Raw genomic sequence first — 20,524 nt, forward strand, 5'->3', positions numbered from 1 at the left:
CATCAAATTTTAAAAGCCTCGATTTTCTTCTTATTTAAAATGTTTATCGTCCATATTTCACTTCCATACATAGTTACACTCCATACAAATACTTTCAGAAAAGATTTCCTAACACTTGAATCTATATTCGACGTTAACAAATTCCTCTTCTTCAGAAATGCTTTTCTTGCCATTCCCAGTATACATTTTATATCCTCTCTACTTCGGCCATCACCAGTTATTCTACTGCCCAAATAATAAAACTTATCTACTACTTTAAGTGTCTCGTTTCCTAATCTGATTTCCTCAGCATTACCTGATTTAATTCGACTACATTCCGTTATCTTTTACTTTGCTTTTGTTGATGTTCATTTTACATCCTGCTTCCTAGACACTGTTCATTCAATTCAACTGCTTTTCCTAGTCTATTGCTTTCTGTGACAGTTACTATGTCATCTCCAAATCTCAAAGTTTTCATTTCTTGTATCTGAAATTTAATTCGTTATCCGTCCGCCCCTGGTAGCTGAGTGGTCAGCGCGACGGAATGTCATGCCTGACGGCCCGGGTTAGATTCCCGGCTGGGTCGGAGATTTTCACCACACAGGGGCTGGGTGTTGTGTTGTCCCTATCATCATCATTTCATCCCCATCGACACGCAAGTCGCCGAATTGGCGTCAGCTCGAAAGACTTGAGCCAGGTGAACGGTCTACCCGACGGGAGTCCCTAGCCACACTCCAATTACATCTCCAATTCGTTTTCCCAATTTTTCTTTGATTTCCTTTATTGCTTGCTCAGTGTACAGATCGAATAACAATGGGGTAGGCGGCAACTCTTTCTCACTCCCTTCTCAACCACTGCTTCCCTTTCATGCCTCTCGACTCTTAGAACTACCGTCTGGCTCCTGTATAAGTTGTAAATAGCCTTTCACTCCCTGTATGTTACCCCTGGTACCTTCATAATTTCAGAGAGACTATTGCATTAAACTTTTTCAAAGGCTTTTTCCAAGTTTACATATGTTAAAAACGAATGTTCGCCTTTCCTTAAGCTATATTCGTGCGGACACTCGCAGATATTATGTGGAAGTAATCGCTTCCAACATTGTTCCGCAATCGTGAAATCATACAGGAATGGGTCTTTCTGTCTGTATAAGCAGTACGTTACATTTGTTTATGTTGAGGGTAAGTTGTCACTTCCTGCACCGAGCGTCGATCCTCCACAACATCCTCCTGCATTTCACTACATTAAATAAGTGGTCCGATACCCATAAATGAGAACGATTTATAACTTTAACTTTGTGTAATGAAAAGGAGAGCCAGCTTGAAGTTTTCGAGTCACTCACAAATCTAAGAAACTATTACGAATCTCAGACCTTTGTTAACAGTCTGCATTGGGGCACTGGGTCAAACGCTTTTCGAAAATCTAGGAATGTGAAATCTATATGTTGTCCTTCATCCATGATTCGCAGAATATCGTATGAGAAAAGGGCAGGCTGAGTTTCGTACGAGCGTTGCTTCCTCTATCTGCGCTGATTTGTGGACAGAAACTTTTCTGTCTGTAGATGTAAGTGTCGGCAACGACCTTGCCGCAGTGGATACACCGGTTCCCGTGAGATCACCGAAGTTAAGCGCTGTCGGGCGTGGTCGGCACTTGGATGAGTGGCCATCCAGGCAGCCATGCGCTGTTGCCATTTTTCGGGGTGCACTCAGCCTCGTGATGCCAATTGAGGAGCTACTCGACCGAATAGTAGCGGCTTCGGTCAAGCATACCAACATAACGACCGGGAGAGCGGTGTGCTGACCCCACGCCCCTTCTATCTGCACCCTCCACTGAGGATGACACGGCGATCGGATGGTCCCGGTAGGCCACTCGTGGCCTGAAGACGGAGTGCTTTGAGATGTAGGTGTCGGCGGCTACGAGCCACACCACGAAAGATGACAACTGGCTGTACCCGCAGGCTGTAGCTTGTGCAATCGCCGCTGGCAGCACGGGGGAGAAGACGTCACAGGCTTCCAGCGTGCGGAGTAGCCTCCAGGGCCGCGGCACATGCTCGTCAGCGCTCTGGCCCGCAGTGTTCGGCGAACTGCCGGAGCTGGATGACACGTCGACCTTCCCGCTGCTTAACTTGTAAGTACCCGCGGCGGGGTTTCCGCCAGCTGAATGCGCTTGCAGGAGTAATTGCTACATAGAGATGGGCAAACTGAAACACGTAACTGTTTCGAAACAAATTAAACAGTACAATGTAATGTTTCGATACGCTGTTTCGAAACAGTGAAACAGTTTGTGTTTTGTAATCTAATAAACCTACACATTTTATCATCTTGAATGTCTACTGTATAAGTATGTCCATATAAACACAAATGAGGTGCGAGAGCGCTAATCGTGTCGCAGAAAGTATGAAACTATCTCTTAGGCGTCTTGGCAGTTTCGTATTTACTCCAGCAAATGCGCTGCTTTCGTGTCGCGTGACTTTCATACTTTTCAATTGGCTGTGGACAGCCATAGCTGAAGACAGAAGAACCACCACGAACGGAACTGGAGGTGGGAGCAAACTGCTGAAACAACGGATATGCTACTGGCATTCCCACATTCCGTTAGCATGGGTAATATACCCATCCCGCTAATTTCCATGCACACAAAGGGAATCATTGTGGATAATAGGCACAGTGACTATATACTCACAAATAACGCCAAATAATTCGAATAAATAACAAAATATAACAGAAAAAATTTTGTCTTTCAAGGTGTTTCGAACCGTTACTACAAATTCGTCATGCTTCCCAGCTCTTCCCTTTCACCACTACACTATTAGTGATATGTCAAACAGATTGCTTGCAACTATACCTACATCAAATTTATGTATATGTCTAATAACTGTCACTCTACGCCTTTTTCTATTCAAAATGTTGTAGGCTTAAAATGGCTCTGACCACTATGCGACTTAACTTCTGCGGTCATCAGTCGCCTAGAACTTAGAACTAATTAAACCTAACTAACCTAAGGAAATCACGCACATCCATGCCCGAGGCAGGATTCGAACCTGCGACCGCAGCGATCGCGCGTTTCCAGACTGTAGCGCCTAGAACCGCACGGCCACTTCGTCCGGCTGTTGTAGGCTTACTTGCGTTTCTTAATATGACTACTGTACATGAACAGAGAAGCGTATGGTATTAAAGAAGTGTAATTTAACTGAATGATTTTCACATATTTATTACTTTCAATGTGAATAGTATGCGTTGTCTTATTGTTTGGTTAGTGTTTATAAAGCAGATGTTACGCTATTTCGGAATAGGACAGTCAGCTAGAAACGAAGCATTGTTTTCGGATATCTTAAGCTTCACGCTATTGCTTGTCAAAAAGATTTCGACACTCTTGAAAGTGTTTCATGAAGTGGTATGTTGTGTTTCAATACCTGTGCCGAGCCCGAATCTCGTCGGACACAGAGCGGAATGAAACATCTCTGTTTCGATACAATTTGTCCGTTCCAAGCACAGGTGGACTGAAACAGCCTTATTTTGTAACAACGATACAGTTTCGGTGTCTGGCTCGAGATCGAATCTGGTCCGGTTATCCGAGACAGGGGCGGAATGAAACACCACTGTTTCGAAACAGTGAACCACAGCTGTTCCGAAACACTGAAACAGGTCCACGTATCGATACACTGTATCGAAACATAGAAACAGTGGCCAAGTCTGGTTGCTGTAACCAGGTAAGCTCGTTTCAGCGTCTGCTGATGAAATATGTCAGTTTTCTGTTTGGTACAGACGTGACAGTATTTGCGCAAGCAGAGCACGTATTCCCAAAAATGAATCATAGTCTTCCGGTTGTATCATCATGGTTTAGGAGTTCTGCACTCTCTTGGAACGGACGTCTCTCCCAGCCAGAAGTAACCTCATGTTTTATCACTACTTGCGCTGCACTTTCGTGTTCTTCGGCGTAATCTCTCTCTCTCTCTCTTTCTCTCTTCCCCCCTTACCTGCTGTTCTGGAAGTATTTCATACATGCTTATTGCATGATCGTGTTACACTGTCCAAAAAGATTATTTCATTAATTTATTATGAGGAATATCTCGCGTTTAAACTCGACGATTCTTACTTAACGCTGTTCCCCCTTTTTCTTCTCCTTCCTCCTCTCTTACCGCATTCAAACTACGTAACTAATTTTACTGCTTAAAGTGACCTCAAAGCAGTCTTCAGGCAACCACAGACGTAGCTACACATGGGACATGTTAATTTTCCTAAACAGTAAAAGCACCGTCCAGTCTTTTTTACGTTTACAACTTTTAGCCCACGTAGAAAAAAAACCAATTGTTTTGAACTCTCAGCACTTCATAACGTATTGGTTAGAAACTTGGTAGTTTAGTTAGTAGTTATAGTTTAGTACGTTCTGCATTCTCTTTTTATGAACAGTATTGCCTATCTCTTTGGCCGAGAGGTTCTAGGCGCTTTAGTCCGGAACCGCGCTGCTGCTACGGTCGCAGGTTCGACTCCTGCCTCGGGCATGGATGCGTGTGATGTCCTTAAGTTAGTTAGGTTTAAGTAGTTCTAAGTCTAGGAGACTGATGACCTCAGATGTTAAGTCCCATAGAGTTTATAGCCATTTGAACCATTTTTTGAACACTATTCTACACAACGTTTCTTTCTTGCGCGCTTTAATATTTGTAAATTTATTCTGCGAGACATCTTGATTAACTTGCTTTTGCAAATACGCCGTGAATACGGCAAGAAACAAATTTAGTTTGTGATAAATATTTCCACGGTAAGTGGGTTCATCGAAATGTTTTAAGCATTCGCTACGCGGGTAAGGGTGCCTCATGTGCTAGACACAATTAAAATGCAGAATCTCAAGATGTTAATGAATTACTAAATTAATAATCTCAGAATTCTTTATACAGTGAAACCAACAAATATGCACTTGAATATGCGAACTTAGTGTAATATGAATTGTGTCGGACAAGTCCCAGATTTCCTGATTCTGGGTTATGTATATCAGAGGTTAGTAGATTCAAGCGTAGACTAGAATTACTCATCGTATAGTAAATGTTTCGAATGGGTTATTGTTTTGTGTATGCAGTAAAATTCCTTAACTGGAAACCGAAAACATATCTGTAGTGCCTTTAAATTATTATTTATTATCTTTTTCCGACTAGTACGTCTTGCACCGGCATTGGGGCACACGATTTAAAAAAAAACTGAGTGAAGACCTTCACCTTGTTGCACGCGGCATATCAAATTTTTCAACGTGAAGTCGAATACACGACTTAAATGAGTGCTGCAGTTCTTAATCGCTGTATATGTAACACCTACTTTGATAGCTTGGTAACATTCTGCAGAAATAGCTTTGTCATCTAATTATTATTAGAGAAGTTTTCCTAAAAATAATTTTCCGTACTCTTATTCAAACAGTGAGTTCTTTTATGCCCAACTGAAAAAATAAAAAATGATTACAAATAAATACTCCCACTTACAATAACGTCAAGAACCTGATGATAGAGAGGCTAGATTAATAGCTGTCGAGTTGATGTTCTCGGTCAGTTTCTGAAAAAAATGCCACTATGGACGCCGTGATTATATTCGAAGTGTGTTAGAGAGGTTGTTGTGTTTGAAAAACCCACTACCCAACGAAAGAAAAACTACAGAAAACAAAGAGTAAATTAAATTTTCTAAGGTGAATAATGAGGAATCTAAGATAAGTACGCAACACAAGATGCTTGAATACTCTTACGCTAAAAGGGTCAGCAAGCGTCAATGAACTGGTTATAGTGTAAAAGTTCGCATATAGATTCTTGGTTGGGTAAGAGTACTTCCTGCAAACTTCCACCCCCGTAGACACCCGTGCCTTTACCCATTCCACTATTTTCATTTTCGACAATCTATAGATAACATCCGCAAATAAAGTCGTGGATATCAAGGTCGACATTGGAAGCTTATAGCCGCCAATTCCGGTACCAAATTTATCTAATTTTTAAGTATATTTCGATTCACCTAATACGCAATCAAAACTACACGAATTTTACATCGATACCTAGAAAATTGGGCGACCGCATTTTCTCTAGCTGTAAACGTGTAACTGCTCCGAGGTTCCAGAATAGTTACCCATTCCACTATTTTCATTTTCGACAATCTATAGATAACATCTGCAAATAAAGTCGTGGATATCAAGGTCGACATTGGAAGCTTATAGCCGCCAATTCCGGTACCAAATTTATCTAATTTTTAAGTATATTTCGATTCACCTAATACGCAATCAAAACTACACGAATTTTTCATCGATACCTAGAAAATTGGACGACCGCATTTTCTCTAGCTGTAAACGTGTAACTGCTCCGAGGTTCCAGAATAGTTACCCATTCCACTATTTTCATTTTCGACAATCTATAGATAACATCCGCAAATAAAGTCGTGGATATCAAGGTCGACATTGGAAGCTTATAGCCGCCAATTCCTGTACCAAATTTATCTAATTTTTAAGTATATTTCGATTCACCTAATACGCAATCAAAACTACACGAATTTTACATCGATACCTAGAAAATTGGACGACCGCATTTTCTCTAGCTGTAAACGTGTAACTGCCCCGAGGTTCCGGAATAGAACTAAGGAGATGATGGCGTATGCGCTGCCTCGTGGGAGAAAGGCGAACTTCTGCTTAAGGGACGTGAAAACTTGATGTGTACTCTCGCCCCTCTCGTACTTTTATTACCTATCCTCTTTCTCCCCACAATACTTTACTGTCTTAATGCCGTTCAGACGGAAATTCGATCACTCAACTAAAGAAGCTGCTGTAAAGCGTCTCAGTAAACGTTTTCACTGGGCAAACTATTGCCCGCAGGTCAAAAAGTGTAGCTTAAATTCCTTGTGCAACGTCGAACGATTAATCTTCTGGGAGAGAATAGATCGATACACGTGTGTAAGGAGCAATTGGAAATCACAAGTCTCAAGTCACAACATTTTTTTCTAACTAATTCTGGAGTAATTTGCAGCCATTTTCATTCCTCGTCTACTTTGGCAGTTTGATGAGGGCTTGATGCAACTGCCCACAGCACTCCATTAGTGTCAGTTTCGTTAACAATGCCAGTCAGAAATTTCGTGAACCGTTGTAGTACTTTCTGATGACATAATTAATTAGTACTGTCTGGTGACATAATTTATCATGTCTAAAAGCTCTACTGGCGGTTCTTGCTACTTGTGTCGTATGGAAGAAAAGAAAACTGCTACTAGAGGAGACACGTACAATCAGGATCCACAATGTGGCAGTTGACTGATTTGATTCTGCCTCCCACATTTCGCTTTCCGCTACACAATACAAAGTAACAATGTAGCTTATACCTTTACCGGAAAAGCAACTTATTTGTGTTATCAGACTGCGAAGATTTCATTCGATTGCAAATGTCAGAACTACTTTTGTTAATGCCTTTAGTCAGTGTTACGATGTTTCTCAGACATTGTTGATCCAAACAAAACTACTTTTGTCGCAGAATCACTACCTAGCCTCGACGACAGTTTCCAATGCGAACGCCTCACATCAATTTTGCTGAAGGTATTTTCGTTCTGTCGTTGCAAGAATTATAAAGGAACTACGGACAATATGGCGACACAAATGAAGAATTCAATGACGCCTTGTCAATTATTTCACCCCTACTCACAGAAGCCACCTTTAACACGAATAAAAGTATTGAAGGATCTTGAAGGTTGTTCCTCACGGATTTTATCCTTACCTTTGGTCTCGTAAATCTGAAAATTGAGGAACTACCCGTGACAGATACGGGCCCCAATTTTCCTCTCATTGCTGCCAATGTAAACCAGATAAATGGTGTGGCAGTGCAAAGGATGTTTGTTTTTAACTAGGAACAACTAAATATCTCGAAAAAATATGCGTTGTATAAAAAAAGTTGCAAATGGAAAGTTAATATTTTTCAAGGAGGCGTCTGTACGTCAAACCTGCCACCCTCTGATCTGCCCACCCTCCAGAGGAGTCAAAGTTTCGTTTTCAAATCGAAAAACCTCGCTTTTATTGCAGATTCGGGTTTAATGCAAAAAGCGGACAGGGTTTACCAGAAACATTGTGGTAGAAGGCGCTGTAATCGACGAAATTCAGTTTTTCCGATTTCTGCAATTAAGAACCGACTCATTTGATTCTAATTTACATTTTAAATAAAAATGTAAACAGTTTTTTTTCCAATTACTTGATATTATTGTTTTAAATTTAATGTAGTGTTTCAAATTTGATAGTACTTTTACTGTGCCCTTCGGATTTGATTTCAGTGAGTCCTGACACCAATGGTGATGCTTGAAGGATAGTCCCCTTGAATCTCACAGTCACAGTGATTTCGGAGTGCTCGTCAGTACTACTGCTGTAACTCTCGCGCCGATTACAGAGCCAACTACCACGAAAGAAAAACTTGTTCCACATGAACCTTAGGTATCTTTTGGCGTGGAACCCGAAGCTCCCCATGGGGGTGGGGAGTGGCGGGAAGGAAGAAGGTATAGGAGTTGGCCACTTTTAGCATAGGTGGATGTCCCCTTTGAAAATATTAACTTTTCACCTGTGATATTCTTTTTTTTTGTTTGACACTTATTTTTCGAGATATTCAGTTGTACCAAGTCAAAACCAATAACCTGCATACATCATCTTGCAATTGTCTGACGACGACGACACACACACACACACACACACACACACACACACACACACACATAGAGGGGGAGAGAGTGAGAGTCGTTAACGGAAACACGCGGCAGTTGGACTAACCAAGCACAGCGGTGACTAAGGAAAACTCATTACACCGGAAATGCTTTTAGGTTAGTTGCGAAACGGTTCAGTGTGTCCTCGTCAAATATAGTCCGTAGAGCAGTACGGCGTCGTTCGTAATCATGAAACCCGTGTTAATAGAAAACAGAGGAAGAAGATGCCACGAAAGTGGACGCATTCAAGTGAAAAGAAGCTAACATTAAAAGTTGTACAGTTTTAGCGGGAAAAAAAGCAGAATGAGGTAATGATACCCGTATTTTTGATACCTATATACAGAGCAGTCTTGCGGGCAGGAAAATGGTAGGGAAGTCAGAATGAACGTTAAAATACGTTCTGAAAGATTTTAATAAAGCCGAAGAAACCAGGGAAAAAATTAAAACTCCCAGAAAACAAAGGAGTTCTAGAAATAATGATATAATAAAAAGGAGCCAAATACACCATTTTATTCACGAACCAAACGTGGGTGCTTACCCATTGCACGACGAAAAGTGCTGGTAGCATGAAGACGTTACTGATATAATAAAAAGGAGCCAAATGCACCAGTTTTATTCACGAACCAAACGTGGATGCTTACCCATTACACGACGAAAAGTGCTGGTAGCACGAAGACGTTACTGGCGTAACGACTAAGAGCAAGCCAAAGAACTATTGTTCTCCACTCTTTAGGAGTAATCAGTTTCATAGAGGAAGCAAAGTCAGTTTATGATTTGAAATGTAGATCTCGAGGTCTTCACGGCGATATGGAAATTTGTGGTAAGGACTATGGGACCAAACTGCTTAGGTCATGGGTCCCTAGGCTTACGCACTACTTAAACGAACTTATCCTAAGGACAACACACACACCCATGTCCGAGGGAGGACTCGAACCTCCGACGGGGGGAGCTGCGCGAGCCGTGACAAGACGCCTCAGACCGCCCGGCTACCCCGCACGGCACGACGATATGTATAGCGCTAATTATCACAAATGGTTAGAATGGAATCTGATTTCTAACATCCCAGATGCTAGTACTTTTGTACTTGATAACGCACTGTATCGTACTGTTTAGAGACATAAAGCCCCTCACTGCTGAAACTTTCGAAAATGATATAACTGAATGGTTCATTCAGAACAAATTCAGTTTTGAAACGAGCTTTTACAAAATTGTGCGATATAATAAATCGAAGCCGGTTTTTAAAGCAGATGCTGTTGTTAGGCGTAAGCGATATACTGTTCTGTCTCCCACCATACCACTGATTTGAACCATGTACAGCTAATCTAGAATACAATTAAACAAAAAAATAGTAGAAAAATGTTTCTTCCGCTACGTTAACCGAGGAGTCTTTATCTAACATTACCGAACATGACTGGTTAAAAGCCTTAGAACGTGTGAAAGGAACTGAAAATTAATATTGAGGCAGAGATGGCTTTCTGGAGGAAGCAATAGAGAATATAATAATCAATGTTGGGATAGAGAATGGAGATGAATATGCATCAAATGAAGACGACAGTGATATGGAAATTGACAAGGCGGACGAAACTGGAACTGATTCCAAAAAAACTGGTACAGCAGATGAAGGACTTCGCGCCTATACTTTTCGCGATGGACGATCTACTTCATAGCTCTAATCACCAAGGTTAGTGCAGTTTTCATGCATAACTGTAGTTGTAGCGTCCTTCCTTCCCTTTACAAACGCGACAGTGCGCTGATTCGCGGTAAGCTTACCGATGCGCCCTCATGCCAAAGTGCAATAGTATTGTAGTCGACTATTATTTGATGGCACTAACAATATAAATCGCCCAAGGGGATCTTGATAAAAGAGGAGTGTTTTAGAGTTAGTGGACGTATTTATTACACGTAAATTCATGCCCACTGGACTCGCGTTCGGGAGTAGCAGCTTTCAAATCCCCTCAGGTTTTTCGTGATTCTCCTCAACATAACCGATTTCCTTATCTTTCCTTCTACAATATGAGCTTGACGACTTCATCGTTTGTGCGGCATTACGCAATAATCTTCCTGCCGCTTCTTCATGCTTGCAACTTTCTACACAGAGCTGTCTCACAATAAACAAATAGAAGGTGTAGAAACTGACCCGAGATGTTGATTTTAATGTCGATCGATGCTGCATACCATTTCGTCAGTGCTGTGTGACAGAGCCGTGGGAGTTCAAATATAGCCACTGTGCGTAACGGGACTGCAGTGTCTTGCGACTTTCGGTAGCACGACTATTCCGCGTCCTTGAGCGCCTTGTGGCTGCTTCTGCAGAACGAGTACGACTAGAGTGGTTTTTTCAGACGTATGGCGATATTTTCCATCGCGTAGGAGATGACGCATAAGATTCATGCGGCACTGCTACCACCCATTCCAATACGTCGCTTATAACGTGCCCTGGCCCATATGCTCCATCCAACACAAATTCTATTGTGTAAACTGAGGGACTAGTAGTTCTGAGAGAGAACGAGTGGTAGAGGCAAAATTCAAGGTTAGTCGCATCTCAGTCGTTAACAGCGCTACCTGTGAGAAACAAGGATTTGCGCTTGAGTGCCGAACCTGCACGAAGTTCTAATAAGACTGGAAATTTCAAAGCGCCGTATACGTGTTTATTTATTCGTGCTTAGACCACTCAATACATCAGAGATGTCAGATGCAGTACGGGTGTTATACAAACATATATAAACCATACACAAACATGTAACGGATTAGGCAAGGACAGGACAGGCTGTTGGCCATAGGCTTTTCAGTGGAACCAGCCAAGCATCCGCCTAAGCAGCCTGAGGAAACCTTGGAGAGCTCAAGTCAGAACGGTAGCACGGGACCTCGAACCCCGCTCCTCCCTTAACACTGTGTCACATCGGTATGTGACGTGAGGAGAGAACCGTAAATAAAACCACACGTTCCTAGTCCACAGTCAGCTTACATGGTGCACAAGAAATATAAACAATAGCATTACTAGAATATGAAACTTTGTTATGTCACATTTCTGAAAAGTACAAACAGACGAACACCTGCCAGCATAGCATGTTTCCCAAGTACTCTCGTAACTGATTACCTTCACTGAGGTGATGCACTGCACTGCATCTGAAGCAGGGAAAAAGGGAAACTAACAGCAGAAACTATGTTGTTCAAAGACACACCACGTAAACACCTGTAAACAGAAGAAAAAAAATACACACTAATAAACGACTCCTAGTATTTCTGTAAGCCAACACATTGTAGAAATGCTTCTCAAGAAGATATGTTTCTTACTCTCCGCCTTCTTTCTGTGTTTTGGTAGTGTGATATGAAGTATGACACAAATGTGGTTCACATGTCTTTGAGTGACGGGAATCACAGTTTGATGTGTTGTAACTATAATAACTGCTGTTTGTAGATCCTTCCAAATTTATTTCTGATTATCAGTATTCATTTGTATGTTGACAGGTAGGGTTACTACGAGCACGCGTAACTTTTTAAATACGAACATGTAGTGTGTCGCAGCGTTATGTGGAAAGATTCGAATAGTCCTTTTCTGTAACGTAAAAATTTCATTTAATCGACTATTCTTTCTACTCCAAAATACTATACCAAGGGGCTGGTAGAACCAAAGTGAGCCTCTCTGGCACCTCCTGGGAAGAAAACATTTAAGATGATTCTCAGAGCAAGACGTGTCGAACTGAGTCTCTGGGAAAGAAATAGTCTCTTTTCAATTTAAATCTTGATTAACGTATAATAGTTTTGCACGTCGTGCTTTTCATAACTCATTATCACCAGTACCAGTCGGAAATTTTATTTTTGAATAATTTTTCCCAATTTACCGTAATTTATTTTATTCACACTAAGGGTTAGCCTGTTGGTACTGAACCATGAATGCATGGACTGAAGACTTCATCAACTATACATGATATATTTCAGTCTTAATCCATTTGTTCACGACTTGTTACAAAATGGTTCAAATGGCTCTGAGCACTATGGGACTTTACTTCTGAGGTCATCAGTCCCCTAGAACTTAGAACTACTTAAACCTAACCAACCTAAGGACATTACACACATCCATGCCCAAGGCTGGATTCAACCCTGTGACCGTAGCGGTCGCGCGGTCCAAGACTGTAGTGCCTTGAACCGCTCGGCCACCCCGGCCGGCCACGACTTGTTACATATCGTATGTATACTGCCGATACCATGCCGTCGTAACTGGTTACTGTTCGAGGTTAGAGTTATTAGCAACTCTGCTCCAGCAGCGTTCTTCCACGTATCGTAAAGTGTAATCATTTCCTGCCCTTGGCCTTTACAGGCTCTGTCTTGCAAAAGCTGGAGCCATCCCCCTCTGGCTACCCTGACTGATACACTTCGCATCAGCTTAGAATACATATTAAGTATGTAATATCAACGGTTCACTCTAGCCAGCAAATATCGTAAGCAGCGTTGTTGCACAAACTACGAATCGTATGCTACGCTGATTTCTTGTATAATTTTACGATGTAGCCTGAAAAGATAGAAAACAGCTGCAATCAGTATCTTTGGCGAAGCAAAACAGCATATTCGGCTATTTGTGATGCATTACTATATATGCAAACAATTATCAATCTGCCGTAGTGCAGATACGCCCTGAAAAAGGAAAAAAAAAACTAATTTCCGTGTTTTCGGCTGCTTCATTGCTGTTCATGGGTGCAGTAAACGTGCCATTCCATTCTTCTTTACGCATCAACACTTGCTGTCGATCTAGCAGCATGGAAAAATGTTCTACATTCTCACAAGGAGCGTCTTGCAAGGTAGCAAGGTCAATCTTTTGCAGCAAGTTCAATCATTAATAAGACTCATTTGAAAGTGTTGTGTTAACAATTGTGACTGGAAAAATCTTAGCTGCCAATGACACACTGTGTTCACCAGGAAGGTGACAGAAAATGAGTGTCCTGAAGGTGGAGAAATGAAATGTGTGGCGAGGACCTCCCGGTGGGTAGACCGCATCGCCTGGTGCAAGTCTTTTGAGGTGATGCCACATCGGCGACTTGAGCGTCGATGAGGATGAAATGAGGATAATGAAGACGACACAAACACCCAGTAGCTGCGTGGAGAAAATCTCTAACCCAGTCGGGAATCGAACCCGGGGCCCCCGACATGATAAGCCGTCGCGCTGTCCACAACGTTACGGTGGCGGACGGGAGGTGCAGAGATCGACATTCTGTAGGATATATGTATCACAGTTCACAAAATAGACATAGTCGACATTCAAGAAATGTTCAAAGCAAACCATTAACTTCCACTACGAGCACCGAATGAAAAATGGTGGGCCACAGTAATCAAAAGGGTTCGCGCCATCAAGATCGAAGGCGAACTCCTTGGGAGTTACAAATTGCGCAGGACGTTCAGCCAGCTATCCAGTCTTAAGAATGCACGTAGAATCATTTTGGTGAAACGAGGTGATGAGAACTGATGGAATGTGATGGCATGCAGTCGAATGCGAAACATTTCGACGAAAAAGTCTGTCGGCTATTCTTAAAGGCAGATAGTGTGATAATACGTTTTACAGGCACGGAAGAAAAACATTCAGAGGCAGAATTTGTTCAGTGGTTCCAAATGGCATGAATTGAAACGTCGCACACTTTTCAGGAGGCATAGTCTACTCTAAACGAGTAAGATTTTTATACGCAGAGCAGGAAGCAAGCAAAAGCAAGTACCGTACCATAGTTGTAGCTCCCTTACACTCATTTTCCCATTCTTGCTTGCTATGACGTAAATATTTCCCACTACCCTTGCAAGATCACGCACACGAGAAAGAACCTTAGGGAGCAGAGCATTTCCAAGTTCTCGCAGCACAATAAATAACTTTCCAGCCAATTTACCATTCAGATTAACAGTCCGCATAATTGTATGCGAATGTGTTAAGCCACTGATGTTAGTTGGTCTTGATAAAACTCTCCTGGTACCTCTAAATTCCGTGATTCCTTTCATATGCATTTCTTCAAATTCCGATTGGTCTGAGCTGAAAATAAACTCTTACTGAACGATGGGATAAGGTTGTTATTCTCATCTACAAATTTTCGGGCCGTTCCGCTGTTAGCTGTGCATCCACAAGTAGATGCTTTGTTTGAAATTTCGTTACCTTAGTCTTACAATTCTGTAGCACTGTTTGAAGTTAAGCAACCAACCTCGCTTTCCCTTGAAGTCACTCTAATCTATGTCACACTTAATTTGATGTATATAACATAGTAGGCTAGTAGTTCATTATTATGCGTATTCTGTAAATTGTGTCGAGCAACCTTGAAAGCGCAAACACCAGTTTTCGTAACAAGCGCACATAGTCCTCCCTTGAAGATCCGTAGTTTTCCTTTACGCGGTCATATTGCTCCGCTATTATTCGAAATCTGTTCGCGTGCACTTGTTAAGCACGTATAGTCATTATTGTACTCCTCATGTATATTATCCGCACAGTCGAGCATACAAGACACCACATAGTCCACTAACTCATCCTACGGTGGCAGGGTCGAATCCTGCCTCGGGCATGGATGTGTGTGATGTCCTTAGGTTAGTTAGGTTTAAGTAGTTCTAAGTTGTAGGGGACTGATGACCTCAGATGTTAAGTCCCATAGTGCTCAGAGCCATTTGAACCACTAACTCATCTTGCAGAAAAGCTAATATTTCTTCCGCAAGTTCTTTCTCACTCCTTGGGCACCTTTCTCACGAAATGTCGATTTCGGCAACTGTTGTTGTAGATTTGATGCAATGTTTGCTCTGCTTTGTATCAGCATCCTAGCACTGTAACACTTTACTCGTCGACTAAGCAGTTCAACTACTCTCCGAAGCCTCATTCCGTGCTCATTATTCGATACCTCCAGTCCCGCCTCCTGTTGTCATTAGCAGCCAATATTGTGTTTGCATAGTAGACAATATGTGGGGTGTCAAGAAGCGCAAACATCGTTGGCCTTTTGCGACCTCGCACTGTTAAGGGGTTCCTTGTCAATTTACCATGCTTTAGTCTACATTGCCTGCGAAATTATTTTATAAGATGAACATTTCTTGTGAAGATGAGCTTGTTGTTATCTATATTTTTATTGTGGCCAGGTATTCACGCTATTTTAATAATTGCTAAAGAAATCTGGGCAGGTAATGTAGCGATGTGTCAGGTTTGTGTTATGCAGACATTTCTGTCCTCACTATGTTCCGTATTTGCCGTATGCTTGTTATCATCAGATACTAAGTTAAATTGATCCATTATTGATTATTCTATCATGTATAGCTGCAATGAGAAATTCTGATCTATGTGCTTTGATACGCCTTAGGGGTCGGGTAGATGAGTGCTGCGTTTGTCGCCAATCTGTTATACAAAACGCCTACTCTACTGCTTAAAGCGTGCGGCAGAAGTGTTAACTTGTGCCAAGTTGGTTCAGCTTCAAGTGAATCAACAACCTGTAGGGAACACTGAGTAATTAACCATAATGTTTGATGGTGATTGTGATGAGGGTGGCGGCTAAGTCCATTTAGTGGAACAAAGTTTGAAGCGAAGAGCAAATTAAGTATTACTGTGAATCGTGTTTCCACAGGTGATCAGTATCACTGTTAGATACTGAGCTTTCAATGCTGGAATTGAAGCAGCCCAAAAACAAAGTAATAGATTAGTATACTTTGCCAGTATGCTATTGGGTGAGTTGCGGTTTGTTGAGGTTTCCAGTACTAAACGCATCTGTACGAGGCTATTTTATCTACTCGGCTTGCCACTAGATCTGTAAACTTAGTACGTGAATGTGCCACATACGGAGAGTTTCTGCCGGAAAAATCAGCAAAGGCTCAATTAGTTTTTATAGGGATTTCAGAGGACGATAGCAGCCATGCACATGACAGCTCATCACAGCTAAGGTAAATACTGCGAGCAGAGGCGTGAACTTGTTGGTTCACCAGCTTGTGTTCACTGTAAACTCGAGCGACCTTGGGTAATCTTCTGCTCAACTTGTCACAAAACTAACCATCCTCCGTAGACTTGATTGTCATCCTACATAGTATCGAACTTTGAACCGGAATCGGATGATTTACCGTAGTACTGGCCAACATCATGACATAGTCATAAGAATAATTTTGTAAAGAAACTTCTAGTTAAAATTTACCATTGTTGTGTTTAGGATTATTTCACTTTCTGAGGACGAGATGAGTTCGTTTGACAACTGTCGTAACATTGTTACATTGTAAACTGTGTGGATGTGTGTATTTCGGTGATAAGATTGCAACATTAAACGAAAAATATTTGCAGCTTACACAGTTGATGTTCTCTCCTCAGAATCTTACAACTTGACTAGCCAGGTTTGATATTGAGAACATGCACAGTAGACTATGCTCTCTCCATTGATATACATGCTCTAAGCTCACAACCACAGATTTACTACGAAATACGTTATGCATCATTTTATTTGTATCAATACAATCACACTGCCTGCGTTATATTTAATGGCCTACCCGTGAGAAGGTTACTAGCGATTGCTATACAAATTCTTCTACAGGTTGATTTTCTTTGTTTATATGTGGCGATTTATTGGCTAATTCGTGCAGTGTAACAGCCATTTTCTCAAAGCTGCCACTGAAGCAAACATTCATGAAGTGCCGATATAATTTTGCAATTGAAGTATATAAGGGCGCTATGCTGTTCTGATTTGAGTTTATTAGTACCATGCCGTATGTAAGAATCCTCGGTTTTTGATATGAGCGGATAATGCCGCTGAGTGTTACTCATTGTATCGTGATAGAAACTGTTAGCTCTGCAATCTTGTAATTTGTTACGGAGGACAATAGCCACAGATATTAACAGGAATGAAAGACATTGTAAAACAGCAAAGCTTAAGAAGCAGCTATGTCATTCGGCACGACGTTATCAGACAGAACCAAGAACAGCGGAAGACAAACATTCTAATAGGAAACAACGATGCGTTTAAAACCAGTTCTCTGTGACTGATGTATATCACAGTCCAGTGGCGGTGTGTGTAGTATTACGATAGCCGCAAGCATTGTTTCTTCCAGCACACCTTACACATAAAAGAGAGAATGATTTACAAAGTTTAAAAGTTTCTCATGATATTAATGAAGGTACGTGGGGTTATACAAAGAAAAAGTTGGGCGCTTCTGGTCTGGAATGTGTCCTTAATTTCTCTCGTCTTATTACGTTAAATGTGTTCCAACAGCACAGAAATACGTCTTGTAAAGAAAGGGTGACTACAGTTCTTCTTGCTCGCTTTGTCGTGGTGTAACTACTAACGTTTCGAAATGAATTTGTTTGTATACATTATTCCACGTCAAATTTGCACCAGCAGCTGCATTTCTCGTGCGTTCCTCTTCAATAGTCAGAAATAAAAAGAGAAAAATTTTACCAAGTGTTGTGTACATAGTTCCGCGTAGTCAGCGCGTACACAACTTTCCCACTAGAGCGCGCCCCGCTAAGCACAACAGCGCAGGCGCAGCGCTCATCCATCTCCGCACAACGAGATGGCGCTGCCTTAGAGACGGACCAAATTCTGCTTCTGCCAATACGCGTATTAATATGTAACGCAGGCAATGAGATTGCTGCTAACGTAGAACCTTTTCTCCTCGTGGATCACACTCGCGCATTGATACCTGAAAGCGCGAGGTATTATAACGAGTGTACAGATCTCCGATTAGTTAGTCTGATTTGTCTACACTAGTCTGTATCAGTGTATAGTCGAGTTTCAGTCTGCGCCTAATAAGATTATCATATTCCTGTACATAGCCATGAAGAGAAATGTATAGACACTTTGTCAAGTATCAGAGATATGTGAGAATAATATTAACATACCAAGACCAAAGGAACCTCAGATTGTCAATTGTAAATAGCATCCAGAATCAAGATAAGTCATGTTTATGCCTCTTATTATTTTAATAAATGTGTATGAAAATTAATCAAGTTCTGTTTAAAGTTGGTCACCGTCAATCTGCTACTCTGAGCGTGCAAGTGGCATTTCTATCATCTGACCTAACGGCAGAAGATAAACACGCCACGATAAGACCACGAGACATATTGCTGACACTCGCCTACTTTGTCAGAGCGACAAGCCAAATAATCTCATGGTGTGAGTACCGAAGGTCTTACAGTACACACACCACACAAAGAAAAACCTACTTGCTGAGAACATGTAGACAAATCTCCTTCGGTTACTAAAAGTGAAAGACGCCTCGGGTTTCCTAAACTTTTTAAGATTTGTTTAACTAATTTGAAAATCTCTTGCAGTTTACTGTATGAATTTCAAAATAGAACACTAAGTTAAGAAAAACTGTTTCCCCTGACGTCGTCTGACAGTTTTACACTCTCTTATTAATAAGAGTAATATGTACGAGGGGTGTAAAATAAGTAATCCAACGTATTTTCTTTTCTCGGCAAGTTTCGCCTGAAAAAATGCGGAATTTGTTATGGGGTATCGTGGAATATTCCCGCTTCAGCTCCTACAGTTCCATGAAGTTCCGATAGGCGGATGCGCTATACGTAGGCTTCAAAACAGCAGTAACAGAGGTGCATTCCAAGCAGAAGGCTGCCATTTAGTTTTTTTTTTTGGCGGAAAACCAGAGTATCGCAGACATTCATAGGCGCTTGCAGAATGTATACGGAGGCCTGACAGTGAAAATAAGCACGGTGCGCGAGGCATCTTTCATCGTCGCAGTAAGGTCGCGCAGACCTGCCAGATCTCCTGCGTACCTCCCAACCGCACACAGCAGACTCCTGCGATGTTGGAACATGAGGACGCTCATTCTAGATCATCGACGGATCACAATCAAACGCCTCGCTGCTCAACTGGACGTCTCTGTTGGTGGTGCCGACATACGCTGTAACCTCCCCCTCACTTATCGACCTTAATGACAGTGAAAAATTAAATCGCGTGCACCTAATGGAAATTTGGGAAAAGCAATCGTCACCGACGTTAATTTGTCGGTGAAGAGCGGGGGAAAGGGTTACATCCTGCTTGAAAGGAAAAATGCAAATCAAACTGGTGGAAATTAATTTTGAAAAGGGGTAAAGTTAGTAAAGAAAGTAAATGTGCGGTCGTTACGTTAACGATTAACTGGCGTTAATGAGAAATTTGAGATTTGGGGAAAATTACGGTCGCCAGTCCTATGGACAACAACTATAATAACTGAAAAGGATAGGTCATTGCACATATAATTAGCACTAAAAGCATGGCAACTGAAGGTTGACACGTGTTGTGTGAAAACTGAATGTTTGTCAGAAGTAATAAATTTCGCTATGCTCTGACTTAATTTAGCAAAATAATGAGTAAAACTAGAAAATTGAAAGTTAATTTAGTGACTGAAATTAATAGTGAACTTTGTTTCTGAAGCACTACGAAATTCAATAAAATAAGGTTAGTCTTGGGCTACCTCAACAATCATTTCAAAAGCTACTTGAATGTACGCAATTTAAAAATAAGAGATTTAACTTTGAACTTGAATTAAATGATTCTGAACAATTGACAATAGTAAAATTTAGTACGTACCAAGCTGAGCTGCAGTCACAGGTAAGCTAAAATATGGTAACAAAACTCGCACTCTTAATTTGTGCTTGTGTAATCTAAATATTGTAGCATTGTAGCATTGCAGTCACAGGTAAGCTAAAATATGGTAACAAAACTCGCACTCTTAATTTGTGCTTGTGTAATCTAAATATTGTAGCCAGCTATGAATACCTTAACTGAACTTTGAAATTAAAGCAGTGAAATCGAATGATATTACTTTAATGATGGCGTCTGAATTTCAACGACACTCGGGTTCATTCCAGAAAAGGTAGGGACCCTGCTTGGTAATGCAATTGGGGCAATGAGCAACAAAGTTTCATGCTAAGTTGCTGTAATTTTGTG

The 20,524-nt window shown here is 41.4% G+C and overlaps 1 protein-coding gene across 1 annotated transcript in view; it reads left to right on the forward strand.

Annotated features, from left to right (window-relative positions):
• The first annotated feature begins 2,001 nt into the window (after window positions 1-2,001).
• The window catches only part of LOC126456703 (serpin B8-like), a 118,189-nt gene continuing 99,666 nt past the window's right edge, over window positions 2,002-20,524 (forward strand). The window contains exon 1 of the mRNA XM_050092439.1: window positions 2,002-2,103. The gene's annotated coding sequence lies outside the window, so the exon portion shown is untranslated. The remainder of the gene's footprint in view (window positions 2,104-20,524) is intronic.

This window comes from Schistocerca serialis, chromosome 2 (assembly GCF_023864345.2).
Source record: "Schistocerca serialis cubense isolate TAMUIC-IGC-003099 chromosome 2, iqSchSeri2.2, whole genome shotgun sequence".
Lineage (NCBI taxonomy): Eukaryota > Metazoa > Arthropoda > Insecta > Orthoptera > Acrididae > Schistocerca > Schistocerca serialis.